This window comes from Pelobates fuscus, chromosome 13 (assembly GCF_036172605.1).
Source record: "Pelobates fuscus isolate aPelFus1 chromosome 13, aPelFus1.pri, whole genome shotgun sequence".
NCBI lineage: Eukaryota > Metazoa > Chordata > Amphibia > Anura > Pelobatidae > Pelobates > Pelobates fuscus.
Genome location: NC_086329.1, coordinates 92,609,740 through 92,621,933, shown reverse-complemented (window position 1 = coordinate 92,621,933; position 12,194 = coordinate 92,609,740). Strand labels below are relative to the sequence as shown.

At 42.4% G+C, this 12,194-nt stretch overlaps 1 pseudogene; it reads left to right on the top strand.

The window, feature by feature from the left end:
- The first annotated feature begins 1,034 nt into the window (after positions 1 to 1,034).
- LOC134582649 (toll-like receptor 2) lies at positions 1,035 to 8,855 on the top strand (annotated as a pseudogene).
- The last annotated feature ends 3,339 nt before the right edge of the window (positions 8,856 to 12,194 follow it).

The window sequence follows — 12,194 nt, the reverse complement described above, 5'->3', positions numbered from 1 at the left end:
CTCAAAACACCTTTATTAATTCCTATATATTGTCCTTTTTTTTGCGCCCCGTATATAATGCCTGCTTATTTTATATCAATCACTACAAATGGGCTAAGCTACACACATTCATTGTTTTGTTCATTTTTTATCTCATTTCTTAAGAAAAATAACTAAAAGGTGAAACTCAAATTTACATTTTAAGGATTCTAACCCTTATATTACTCCCATTCATATAATGACAGCACAATTCAATCTACAGGAACGCGGTGTGATTTATAGAAATGATGCCCATTAATAAACCATCCTTTATTCTACTCTTTATCAAACTCTGAAACCCATCTTCTAATAAACATGCAGCCGCTGACCACTTACCTGTCCGTAGAAGGCTGGATGTTTGGCTGTTTTCTGAATTCTTTTTTAGTAGAATTCCTGGGTGGGGGTAGAGTACCCGCCAGCCATGAAACCAGGGGACGTTCAATCATAGAAATAACGTTACCCATTGTCTCTGTAAATCATCTCACTGCAATGAAACTGCTTGTGAAATGCCAGTGTAACCAGCAGTAACAGGATTATCTGTTATCTGGTCAGTGACATCACAATGTGTTATCTGGTGACATCACAATAGAACCTGATGATCTATGATGTAAGAAAAATGGCTGACTGCATGATGTCTATGGAAATGAAATCCAATTGAAAACTAAAATAGCATTTAAATGACAGGCAAATAAACAACCTGATTTTCCAAGTTGTGGTTGTGGCTTTAAAGGGATACTCCGGCCACCATAACACCTTCATCACAATGACGTTGTTATGGTGTGATGAGGATCATGGCACCATCTCACTTTAATGTGTTAAACTATTTACAGTTTAACCCAAAACACTTTCTCTAACAGTCTGAAGCCTTGGACTGGGTGCGGCTGACAGGGCCAGCGCTATCATAAGACGTCACAGGCGGCCACCTTAGTGCACATCGGCCCAGGGATGCTAATTTCCGGATGACCTGTAGGAGTAAAATGCACAGCGCTCTTCTCCTGCCACTCATTTTATGTAGCATGGCCGAGTTCCAGACTCGGGGCATGGGATCGACAGAGCCAGTCTGGCTCCTAGTGGGTCGGCTTTTCTCTAGCGCCAAATTAGGGCGAAGGGTGATGATCCACAGCCACCTGAGTAGTGGGAGTTGGAAATTCTCCATCCTACTATCAGAGCGTTACTGTGCATTGCCATGGCAACGCTCTGATCCTTTCCACTGCGGCGGCGGAAGGAGCTGTCTGCACCTCCTGTGGATGCAGACAAAGAAGCACGTCTTCCACCGAACCACCCGGGAACAGGATGGTAAGCCACAGGGAGTGTTAGATTGTGTGCCTTTTATGTCTGTGTGCAGTGGCGTACATATAGGGGTCGCAGGGGTCCAGGGCCGTCTTTAACAAGGGGCAAACGGGGCAGCTGCCCTGGGCCCAATAACTCCTGGGGGACCCAAAGCAGCTGCACGTGGGACCCCCTGTCCACAACCAGGACTGAACAGCCCACCGGAAAACTAAGAAATTTCCCGGTGGGCTGCAGGAGGTGAAGCCCCTGAACTCTAAGAGTGCTCTAGACCGGGCCCCTGTCTTCCTGCCTGCTGGGAGAAAGTGAGGTGAGGTCACTTCCTCCCAGGTAACATAGTGCCGCTGGGGAGGAGGAGACACACATGGAAGTGGAGGAGAAGGAGGATGCACATACAGGAAGAGGAGAGGGACTGAGGTAGCCAAGTTCCTCAGACTCCCATCAACCTCAGCCATCCAGTTCCCACTGGACCCCAAGGAAGCCACCCTTCTGTAAAGGTAAGGAGACCGGAGGGTGGCTAAACTATTTAAATTGCTATAAATGTGTGGGTATCTGACTGTTTTTATCTGACTGTATGTTTATGTATCTTACTGTGTGTGTGTGTGTGTATCTGACTGTATGTGCGCATCTGGCTGTGTGTGCACATCTGGCTGTGTGAGTGTCAGTGTGTGTATATCTGGCTGTGTTTGTGTCAGTGTACCTTTGTGTCAGCGTTTATGTGTATCTATGTGTATGTATACCTGTGTCTGTGTACTTGTGTGTCAGTTTGTATGTGTACCTGCGTGTCTGTGTATGTGTACCTGTGTGTGTATATGAGTGTCAGTTTGTGTAAGTTTGCATCTATGCGTGTGGCAATGCATACATTCCATCATTCCAGTACCAACACTGCACACAAATACACTACTACATTCCAACGCTAATACTGCACACAAATACACCACTGCATGTGTACCCGTGTGTCTATGTGTATCTTAGTGTTCCTATCTGTGTTCTTGTGTGTATCTCAGTGTTAGTGTAAGTGTGCATCTGTGTGCAATGTATACATCCCAGCATTCCTACGTCAAGACTGCACCAAAATACACCCATGCATGTGTAACTTTTTGTCCGTGTGTATCTTAGTGTGTATACATATCTGTGTCAGTGTGTGTAAGTGTGTATCTCTGTGTGTGGATGTGCCAGTGTTTTTATCTGTGGGTGTGGATGTATGTATGTATCTGTGTGTGTATACGCCTGTCTGTTTGTGTCAGTCTGTGCATGTGTTCCACTATCAGTGTGTTAATCAGGGCCGGATTAACATAGGGGCTGATGGAGCTGCAGCTCCAGGCCCAAGCCTATGGAAAAGGCCCATAAAAAAAAATTAACATTTTTTTTAATTTTTTTTTTTTTTTTTACACACTACTCTTAGGTGTGCCACCTGACTGGTATTTTACTGGCACAGCTGGTATTTGAGGCTGCCTGGCCAGTACCAGTATTGCAGTAATACCGGCAATATAAATGCAGGTATTTTTCTCCGTATAAACGGAAATTACTCTGCAATACCAGCACCGGCCAGTAGGGGTCACTGTGTGTGGAGAGAGGCAGGGATAGGAAGTAACAGCATATTCCTTCCTGCTTCTCTCTACTACTCACTGATCCGTGGGGGAGCAACTACACAGCAGCTCTACAGCTCAGGTAAGTGAGGAATGGGGGGAAAGGCAGCAGAGAGACATAGGGACACTGAGACACTAGGGGGCACTGAGAAACTGGGGAACAGATGGGGACACAGACACTAGGAGATACTGGGAGACCTGGGGACACTGAGACACTAGGGGTCACTGAGAAACTAGGGGACACAGACACTAGGAGATACTGGGAGACCTGGGGACACTGAGACACTTGAAGACACTGGAAAACACTGGGACACTAGAGGATATTGGGAGAAATGGGGACACTGAGACACATGGGGACACTGTGAGACATAGGGACATTGGGAGGCACTGAGACATTGGGACACGGAGACACTAGGGACACAGTGTCCCCATGTCATGTCTCAGTGTCCCTAGTGTCTCAGTGTCCCTAGTGTCGCAGTGTCCCTAGTGTCGCAGTGTCCCCATGGCTCCCAGTTTCCCCTACTCTCCCAGTGTCTGTGTCTCCATGTCTCCCAGTGTCCCCAAGTGTCTCAATGTCCCCGAGTCTCTCAGTGACACTGGGAGACTAGGGGACTGGGCGACATGGGGATACTGACACTGAGAGAGTGGGTGACTTGCGAGACTGAGACACTGAGAGACAGGGAGACACTGGGAGCAATCCATCTATACAGCAGAATAAAACTGTGAGTAGTTTGTTGGTGATTTTACAGAATTTTCTCTTATGTCACTCCTTGTGATTTACATCATGTGATGTCACGCATAACTAATTATACAAATGTATAAGGCTGGTATTTTTTTACAAGAAAGGTGGCAACCCTAACTATTCTTCACATACTCTTGCTTAAAGGAACACAATAGGGTCAGGAATACAATCATGTATTTATTATTTCCTTATTATGTTAAAACCACAATTTAGCCCCCCTGACTTCCTCTTGCCTCCCTAAATATAGTGAACTCTTACTTGTATTCAAGTCTGCAGCTGCTGGCTCTGTCCCTGTCTGCCTCTGAACTGACTCTGTCTGCTGACATCATCAGAAGTGGTGGTCTGAGCAAATTACAATGCTTCCCCGTAGGATTTGGCTGAGACTGCCAACTAGGCAGATCAGGGGCAGAACCAGCACAAGTCAAACATAGCCATGGCCAATTAGAATCTCCTCATGAACATAAATTGGTTAAATGCATCTCTATGAGGAAAGTTCAGTGTCTGCATGCAGAGGGTGGAGACACTGAATGGCAGTGCTGCACACTAGGCAGTACTGCCCCAGGGAGGCACCTCTAGCAGCTATCTAAGGGGTGGCCATCAGAGTTATTTTCTCTGAAAAGACAGTGTTTACTGCAAAAAGCCTGAAGGTAATGATTCTACTCACCAGAACAAATACAATAAGCTGTAGTTGTTCTGGTGACTATAGTGTCCCTTTAAGTTTGGAAGCTTAAGAGGGATGCATGGGAACAAAACCTGTGTGGACTGGCTGATAATAAAATTAGTTTAGATAATGCAGACTTTGGTCTCTCTAACCCTGTGGCATGTCCCCTTTCTTCTACACTCACTACATACACCTTTTCTCTGTCCCAGACTATATACCAGGAACTTCTGCCTGCTAGTAAGATGATAAGGACATGTGAGTGCTAGGGGACAGTCCTTAGAAAGCTTGGAGTAGGTGCATCATTTGATGCATTTATGTCGAGCTCAGGGTGCTGCCTGCATAGTATGCCCTTAGTTGGACAGCCTGGATGATTGGCAGGCAGTCTGACGTGCATTCATGCCAGGCTGGCCTTCCAATTCTTTGGACAAACATGCCCCCTTTTTGGGCATGTTCATCCCTTTTGGCAGGTCTGGTCACGTGATTCGCGCCAGTGGCACACTCTTTTACCCTGCACATTGACTTCCTGCTTCACTGGACACTGCTGTTAGGGGGTATGGATTTACTTGAAAGATGAAAGCATAAATTAGAGAGAGATTAGCATAGAGTATGTGTTTTCTTATAGCTGCATCAGATACATGACGCTCAAGAGATATAACTGTTTTAGTGTTTTTGGTCGATAAGATTCTGTAATTAGGCCCCGTCATAATTGTCAGCACCAGGCCCACTGGGCTCTCAATCTGGCCCTGCCGCTGTCCTCTCTCGCCTTGACTACTGTAATTCGCTTCTCAATGGTCTTAAGTGTTCCCAACTTGCCCCGTTACGGTCTATAATGAATGCAGAGGCAAGGCTCGTCTTCCTGTCCGTCCCTACATTGGCTTCCCGTAAGATATAGGGCTCACTTTAAGATCCTGACACTTGCTTACAAATCTCCACACAATGCTGCTCCCACCTACCTATCCTCACTAATACACAAATATGTCCCGTCTAGGCCCCTATGCTCTGCCGGAGACCTACGTCTAACCTCGGTTTGTACTCCTACCTCTGATGCTCACTTTAAAGATTTCTATAGGGCTGCACCGTTCCTATGGAACGCCCTTCCCCTCTCTGTTAGACGTCCACCCAATCTCCACTCCTTCCAAAAATCTTTGAAAACTTACTTCTTTAGGAAAGCATATCAATTAAACTGTGAACCGCTTTTCTTCCCCGCATTCTGATTCTTTCCTGTAACTGTCATCAAAACAAAACACTAAGCCCTCAATGAACGCTATCCTAACAACCTACTTTTCTACCCTACCCTTACCTTTTGTCACATTACCCCACTCTCTCTAGCATGTAAGCTCATTGAGCAGGGCCCTCTGTTCCTGTGTGTCCAACTCGTCTGGTTACAAATACGTGTCTGTAATTCCACCCATTGTACAGCGCTATGGAACGTGTTGGTGCTTTATAAATAATAATAATAATCTCTGAAAGCTGGGTTCTTTATCCAGAGCTTAAAATTTCAACTTGTCCAGTAACTATCGGCGATTTGTATATTCAGCTGTGGTGAGTAGAAATTCATCCCTTGTGAGTGGGCTATGGACCTACCCGGCCGTCAGTGGCAAATAACTAGTGGACACGTTAAGACGAATCAGACTTAAAATTGTAATTTCTGCTCAATGTTATCCACTAGAATTTGTTGCCCCAGGAAGCTGTAATTTCATTATATCCATATCCCAACCCATGGAGATTGGCTCATCCTATTGTCTCATAATCACCATATTTTGAAGGTTGCCCATATCAATATTGTTTGGTATTCCAAACCAGTAACAGCAGACTCCTGAGTCTTCATTAACATGTGTTCAGATCACATAGGCTACCAAGGAACTAGGTCTTGTAATGTTTGTAATGTTTTGTGCATGCTGTATTTTGTGTTTTATTATTAAAAAATGTGTTGTTTATTTGTTTTTTTAGAGCATGTGAAGAATATAGATATGGATAAACTTAAAGGCAGCACTCTTTTAATATGTTTCCTGATAGTTAACCTTGCCGAGGGTGCATGTAAGATTGACATTCAGAAGAAATTTGTCGACTGCTCTCACCTGAACCTTGAGCAAGTGCCAACAGGTATCTCTCATGATGTCGAGAACCTGGATCTATCCTTCAACAAACTCACAAAAATTAAAATGGAGGACTTTTATCATTTATCCAATTCAAGGATATTAAACTTGAACTATAACAATATATCCAGTATAGACAATGATTCTTTCAACGCAAATATACTTATGGAAAACCTAAGTTTACTTAATAACTCTTTGACTGAGATGCCATCTGAGCTGCTTGCACCTCTTAAGAATTTGAAAATTCTTGATATGTCCAATAATTTCTACAACTCTTCCACTCTTGGGAATGTGTTTAAAGAAATAGTGAACCTCAAGGATTTATCTTTTGGTGGCCAAATGATGAAGACAATATTGAAAGATGACTTTGTTCCCATTAAGGACATTGCACTAAAAAGATTTGCCTTAAAAACTCAGTCTAGCCTAGAAGGTTATGAAGTTGGGGCATTCAGCATGGTGAATACACGTGATATATGGTTTGATATTACATTGGATGCGTATGCAGGTGCTCTTCCTCTCATCTTGAAAGTTTTTGCTGGGAAATCCTTTGAGAATATGCGTTTCAGAAATTTGTTTGAGTTCAATTACTACACCGAAAGCATGGACATTTTCTCTGGCTTGAAGGACGTTGGTGTTGATTCACTTTTCTTTTACAGAGGAACCAGATAAAGGAGTACCTCCTTTATCTGGTCTTAAAAAACATTTAGAAGCCAACTAATATCCGTGATCTCTTATTGCGGTCTGTAGATTTTGCCCGTTCTCCAAACTCCAACAAGACTGGCGAGAGAATTGGAAATCAGTCACTGGAAATTTTGATCATTCAGGATGTTGCCAATCCAGACATTTTGAGGTTCGATTGGACTTTTACCTGGTTCAGCAACATCAGAAATTTGCACATCATCAATGTTAATTTTAATTTTGTCCCATGTGTTGCTTGGACTCATATGACTAATTTAGAGATCTTTAACATCACAGGAAACCGTCTTTTGGCAAGGTATCTGTATAATCCAACCTGCCAACTTCCATTACCTGCAATCAAGACGTTCAATGCTAGTAACAATATTATGACTAGCCTCAGAACAATTTCTTTGTTAATTACCACATGGTCCAACCTCTCTGTTGTTGATCTTAGTTTTGATATTGAGAGTTGCACTGAGTCTTGCAAATGGCCTTCCAAAATAACAACTCTTATTTTACACAACAACGCATTGATTCACGATATTTCTCCTTGCCTGCCCCTTACTCTGGAGTATTTGGACATGTCTAATTCTCAGCTAGAGCGCTTAAATATGACTTATATTAACCAAGCCAATAACCTGCGTGTATTGATTCTCCGTAACAATAAAATCAAATTTATACCCACAGGTTGGAAGAGTTTGAGTCTTGGCTCTAGAAGGCAATTCTTTCGGAGTTATTGATGGGGGTTCATTTAAATATTTGCTGAATCTACGAAATCTAACTGCAGGAAACAACCCATATTATTGCAATTGTGACTTATATGCCTTCATCACAGAGACCCTCTCTGATAAAAATATATCACTACTTAACTGTCCAGATTCTTATTATTGCTATCATCCACAAAACCTTGTGGACACTAAAATTGATTATTTTAAACCTGGGAAATTACAGTGTGACGTGGGTTTGGTGGTAGCTATATCAGTGGATGTTACTGCTGTAGTAGTCATTATCTGCATGATCCTATGTTGGAAGTATAATGTTCCGTGGTACCTGAGAGCCACGTGCAAAATTATCGGTTCAAAAAAGGAGGACAACAGATAATATGTCTATCATGCCTTCATCTCATACAGCTATTTGGATACAGATTGGGTGAGGGAAGTGCTGTTATCTCGTTTGGAGAATTCCACTCCACCTTACAGGCTGTGCGTACATGAGAGGGACTTTCTTCCTGGGAAATGGATTATTGACAACATCATAGACAACATCAAAAACAGCCGCAAGATCATTTTTGTGCTCTCACGCAGCTTTGTCAACAGCGAATGGTGCAATTACGAGCTTTACTTTGCCCACCAAAGGAACATTGAACATGCGTTTGAAGATGTCATCCTGGTGGTTAAGGAAAATGTCAGATTCGAGGATCTCCCAAAACGGTTCTATAGGCTGAGAAAAATGCTGAAAGCCAAGACTTATCTGGAGTGGCCTTCAGACCAGAACCGGCAGCCAATCTTTTGGGTCCAACTGAAGACCATTCTAGGTCGAGCAAACCAAACTGTTACAGGACAAGATAATTTGTCTAGTGATATAGTTGAGGACTGAGTGCCAGATAACTCTGTGGTTTCAAACCCCTCTCAAACATTTCCTGTCAGTTAAAAGATCTTTATGTTCCTTTATAACATTTCTATGGATCCCTGTGTTTACATTCCAAGTTAATGATATTCTTTGGTTCTTGCCGTGAGATTTCATTCTAGTAAAGTGTGTACTTCATGTTATGTTTTTATGACTGTGCAAATAATACAGTATAATTTTAGTTTTTTTTACAGACTTTCTTTACTGAGAAATAGTGACTTGAATACGGATATATAGCTTTAAAGGGACAGTATAGTCACCAGAAGAACTACAGCTTGTTGTATTTGTTCTGGTGAGTAGAATCATTCCTTTCTGGCTTTTTGTAGTAAACTCTGGTTTTTTTTTTCCAGAGAAAATACAGTGTTTAAATTACAGCCTAGCTATAACTCCACTGACCACTCCTGAGATAGCTACTAGAGGTGCTTTCTGGGACAGTGTTGCACAGTGTGACTGACATTCACTGTCTCCAACCTCTGCACGGAGACACTGAACTTTCCTCATAGAGATTCATTGATTCACCCACTAGAAACTGTAAACGCACCAGTGGAAGAAAACAAGGATAACAACTATAATTACTCTTATACTAATGTAGATAAAAAAGACTCCTCTTAGTCTTCATAAAACTTATAAAACACCAGAATCTACAAAAAAAAAATCTCAAAATAATGTAACACTGTTGCATTAAAATCTAATGGTAATTTCGATAAGTATCACATTCACTAACATATATAGTTATAGTAGGCAAAATAATACACCACAGGTGCCTTCACTCTTCATAGGCCTACATGTAACATCATATAGAAGAGAAATAAAAAGGGTGACACATAGAGTATATATTTCATATACACATATACAATCCCTCTATTAATTAATATGCACTCTTCGATCAGGATATCCAGTTGGTAAGATCGTTAACTAGCAAATCATAGAAATGTGTAAATCAATATAAATCAAAGAAAATATATAACACAGAAAAAATAAAGTAAATACTGTATTTTTCGCTCTATAAGACGCACCTGACCATAAGACACACTTAGTTTTTGCAGTAGGAAAACAAGAAAAAAAGTGTTCCTTACCACCCACTCCCCTCCCCTGTCCCATAGTGTTCTCCCCCCACTCCCCTTACCCATAGTGTTCCTTACCACCCACTCCCCTCCCCTGTCCCATAGTGTTCTCCCCCCCACTTCCCTGTCTTATAGTGTTCCTTATCACCCACTCCCCTCCCCTGTCCCATAGTGTTCCTTACCACCCACTCCCCTCCCCTGTCCCATAGTGTTCCTTATCACCCACCCACTCCCCTCCCCCATCCCATAGTGTTCCTTATCACCCACTCCCCTCCCCATCCCATAGTGTTCCTTATCACCCACTACCCTCCCCCGTCCCATAGTGTTCTCCCCCCACTCCCCTGTCCCATAGTGTTCCTTATCACTCAATCCCTTCCCCTGTCCCATAGTGTTCCTTATCACCCACTCCCCTCCCGGTCCCAGTGTTCCTTACCACCCACTCCCCTCCCCTGTCCCATAGTGTTCCTTATCACCCCCTCCCCCCCTCCACTGTCCCATAGTGTTCTTTCACCCACTCCCCCCTGTCCCATAGTGTTCTCCCACCCCCCATCCCATAGTGTTCCTTACCACCCCTCCACCTGTCCCTTAGTGCCCCTTAGGTGGTCAAGGGCCCTACGAAGGCAACCGAAAAATTATAGTTAAAATCTGTTCAGATCTCAGTATCAGTGTGCAGTGATACAAGTAATCGTCTAGCGATCTTAAGCTCAGTTATTGTCAATTTCTGAAAATAGAGTTTCTATTTTGATTTACACAGTGGTGTTAAATGAGGAACTCAGGAAGAACTACAGAAACATGCATAGTATAAAGGTTGATTTCCTTTCCTGACAACTTGAATGTTGTGTTTTAAAGAAGAAAAAACAGAGGAAGTGGGTACTGCGTCAAAAAACATAATTTAAAATCATATTTGGTAAGGTTGCAAAGCAATTAGACATTCTTCCTTGTTACCATTCAATGGGAAGTCTGGGTGCTTTATGGAATATGGACATAGCAGAGGGTTGTGGGAGTTATAGTCCCGTGATGTTTTCTACTGATAGTTGTGCAGCCTACAGTTAGCTTCAATCATATAAAAAGCATGAATGAAGGTTACTCTGTGGGTTAACCCTTTCTCCCCACCTTGGTCCCCGGTAGGTCTCCTACCTTTATGTAGCGTGGCCGAGCGGAGTAGTGCGCACCACGGTACAGGAGACTCAGTTTCCTGTTCTCGGCCGGAGTCAGGCCTGGTACAGCGGTGCGCACTACTCTGCTCGGCCACGCTACATAAAGGTACATAAAGGTAGACCTACTGGGGATCAAGAGGATGAGAGAGAGGGGCACATTCGCTCCATAAGAAGCACAGACATTTACCCTCACTTTTGAGGAGGAAAAAAGTGCGTCTTTTAGAGCAAAAAATACGGTTTACGTCCGCCCCATGCGTTTCGTCCACGCTCTGGATTTCCTCAGGAGCAATAAATCAAAGTCTGTGTTGTTCCAATAATATACATGTCGAAATGGTAGGTCCTGGTTTAAAACTCCCAGTTTACCCCTCCCTCCGGCTGCCATCAGCCAGTCCCGGGGGTGGGGTGGGGGTGAACTCCATCACCTGTCTCTCATTTGAATAGCCAAGCCTCGATCTGAATATGACAAATCCCTCCCGAAGTCTGTCTCTGTGTTTCCTCTAATTCCGACGCATTCGAGTGACATAATGTCCAGCGTGTCTTTCGTTCCAATGACGTCATGACCAACTGTCTTGCATTCCACGGCATATTTCCAGATCTCCATTCACGAGAAAGGACCATTTGAACGTGATGGGATTTTCATACTTACAGTCCAATATTTATTAAAATAACATCAACATGAAGAAAAAAAAAGAATAAAACTATATTACTAGTCTAGTCACCCCAGAATAAAAAAGAAAATATATAAATTCATAGGAGGTATAAGCATGATAACATTATATATTGAAGGAGATTACATGAGGAAAATTCAGATTTGGGTAAATTGCTTATTATTTTATCATTTATATAGCACCAGCAAATTCCGTAGCGTTATCATTTTAGAATTCCTAACGGAAAAAAAATGTTTTCTTAATATATTTAATACCAAATTATATTAAAAAATATATAAAAGATGTATAAAAAAGAAAGAAAAATACTTGACTTGTGCTGGCTCTGCCCCTGATCTGCCTCCTTGACAGTCTCAGCCAATCCTATGTGAAAGCATTGTGATTGGCTCTGTAGGGATATTTATGGGATAATAATAGTAAACAGTTGAGAATTGCCCACTATTTCAATTCTCAGATCCCAAAGATCGTTATCGTGTAAGTGAAATGTATTCCATATAAATAAAATCACAATTTGTTATAAAAATAGATACAATTTATTGTGACAATTTAAATAATAATATGTAACATGCATGATAATAATCAATGAATATTCAGTATAACATGGTATGCAA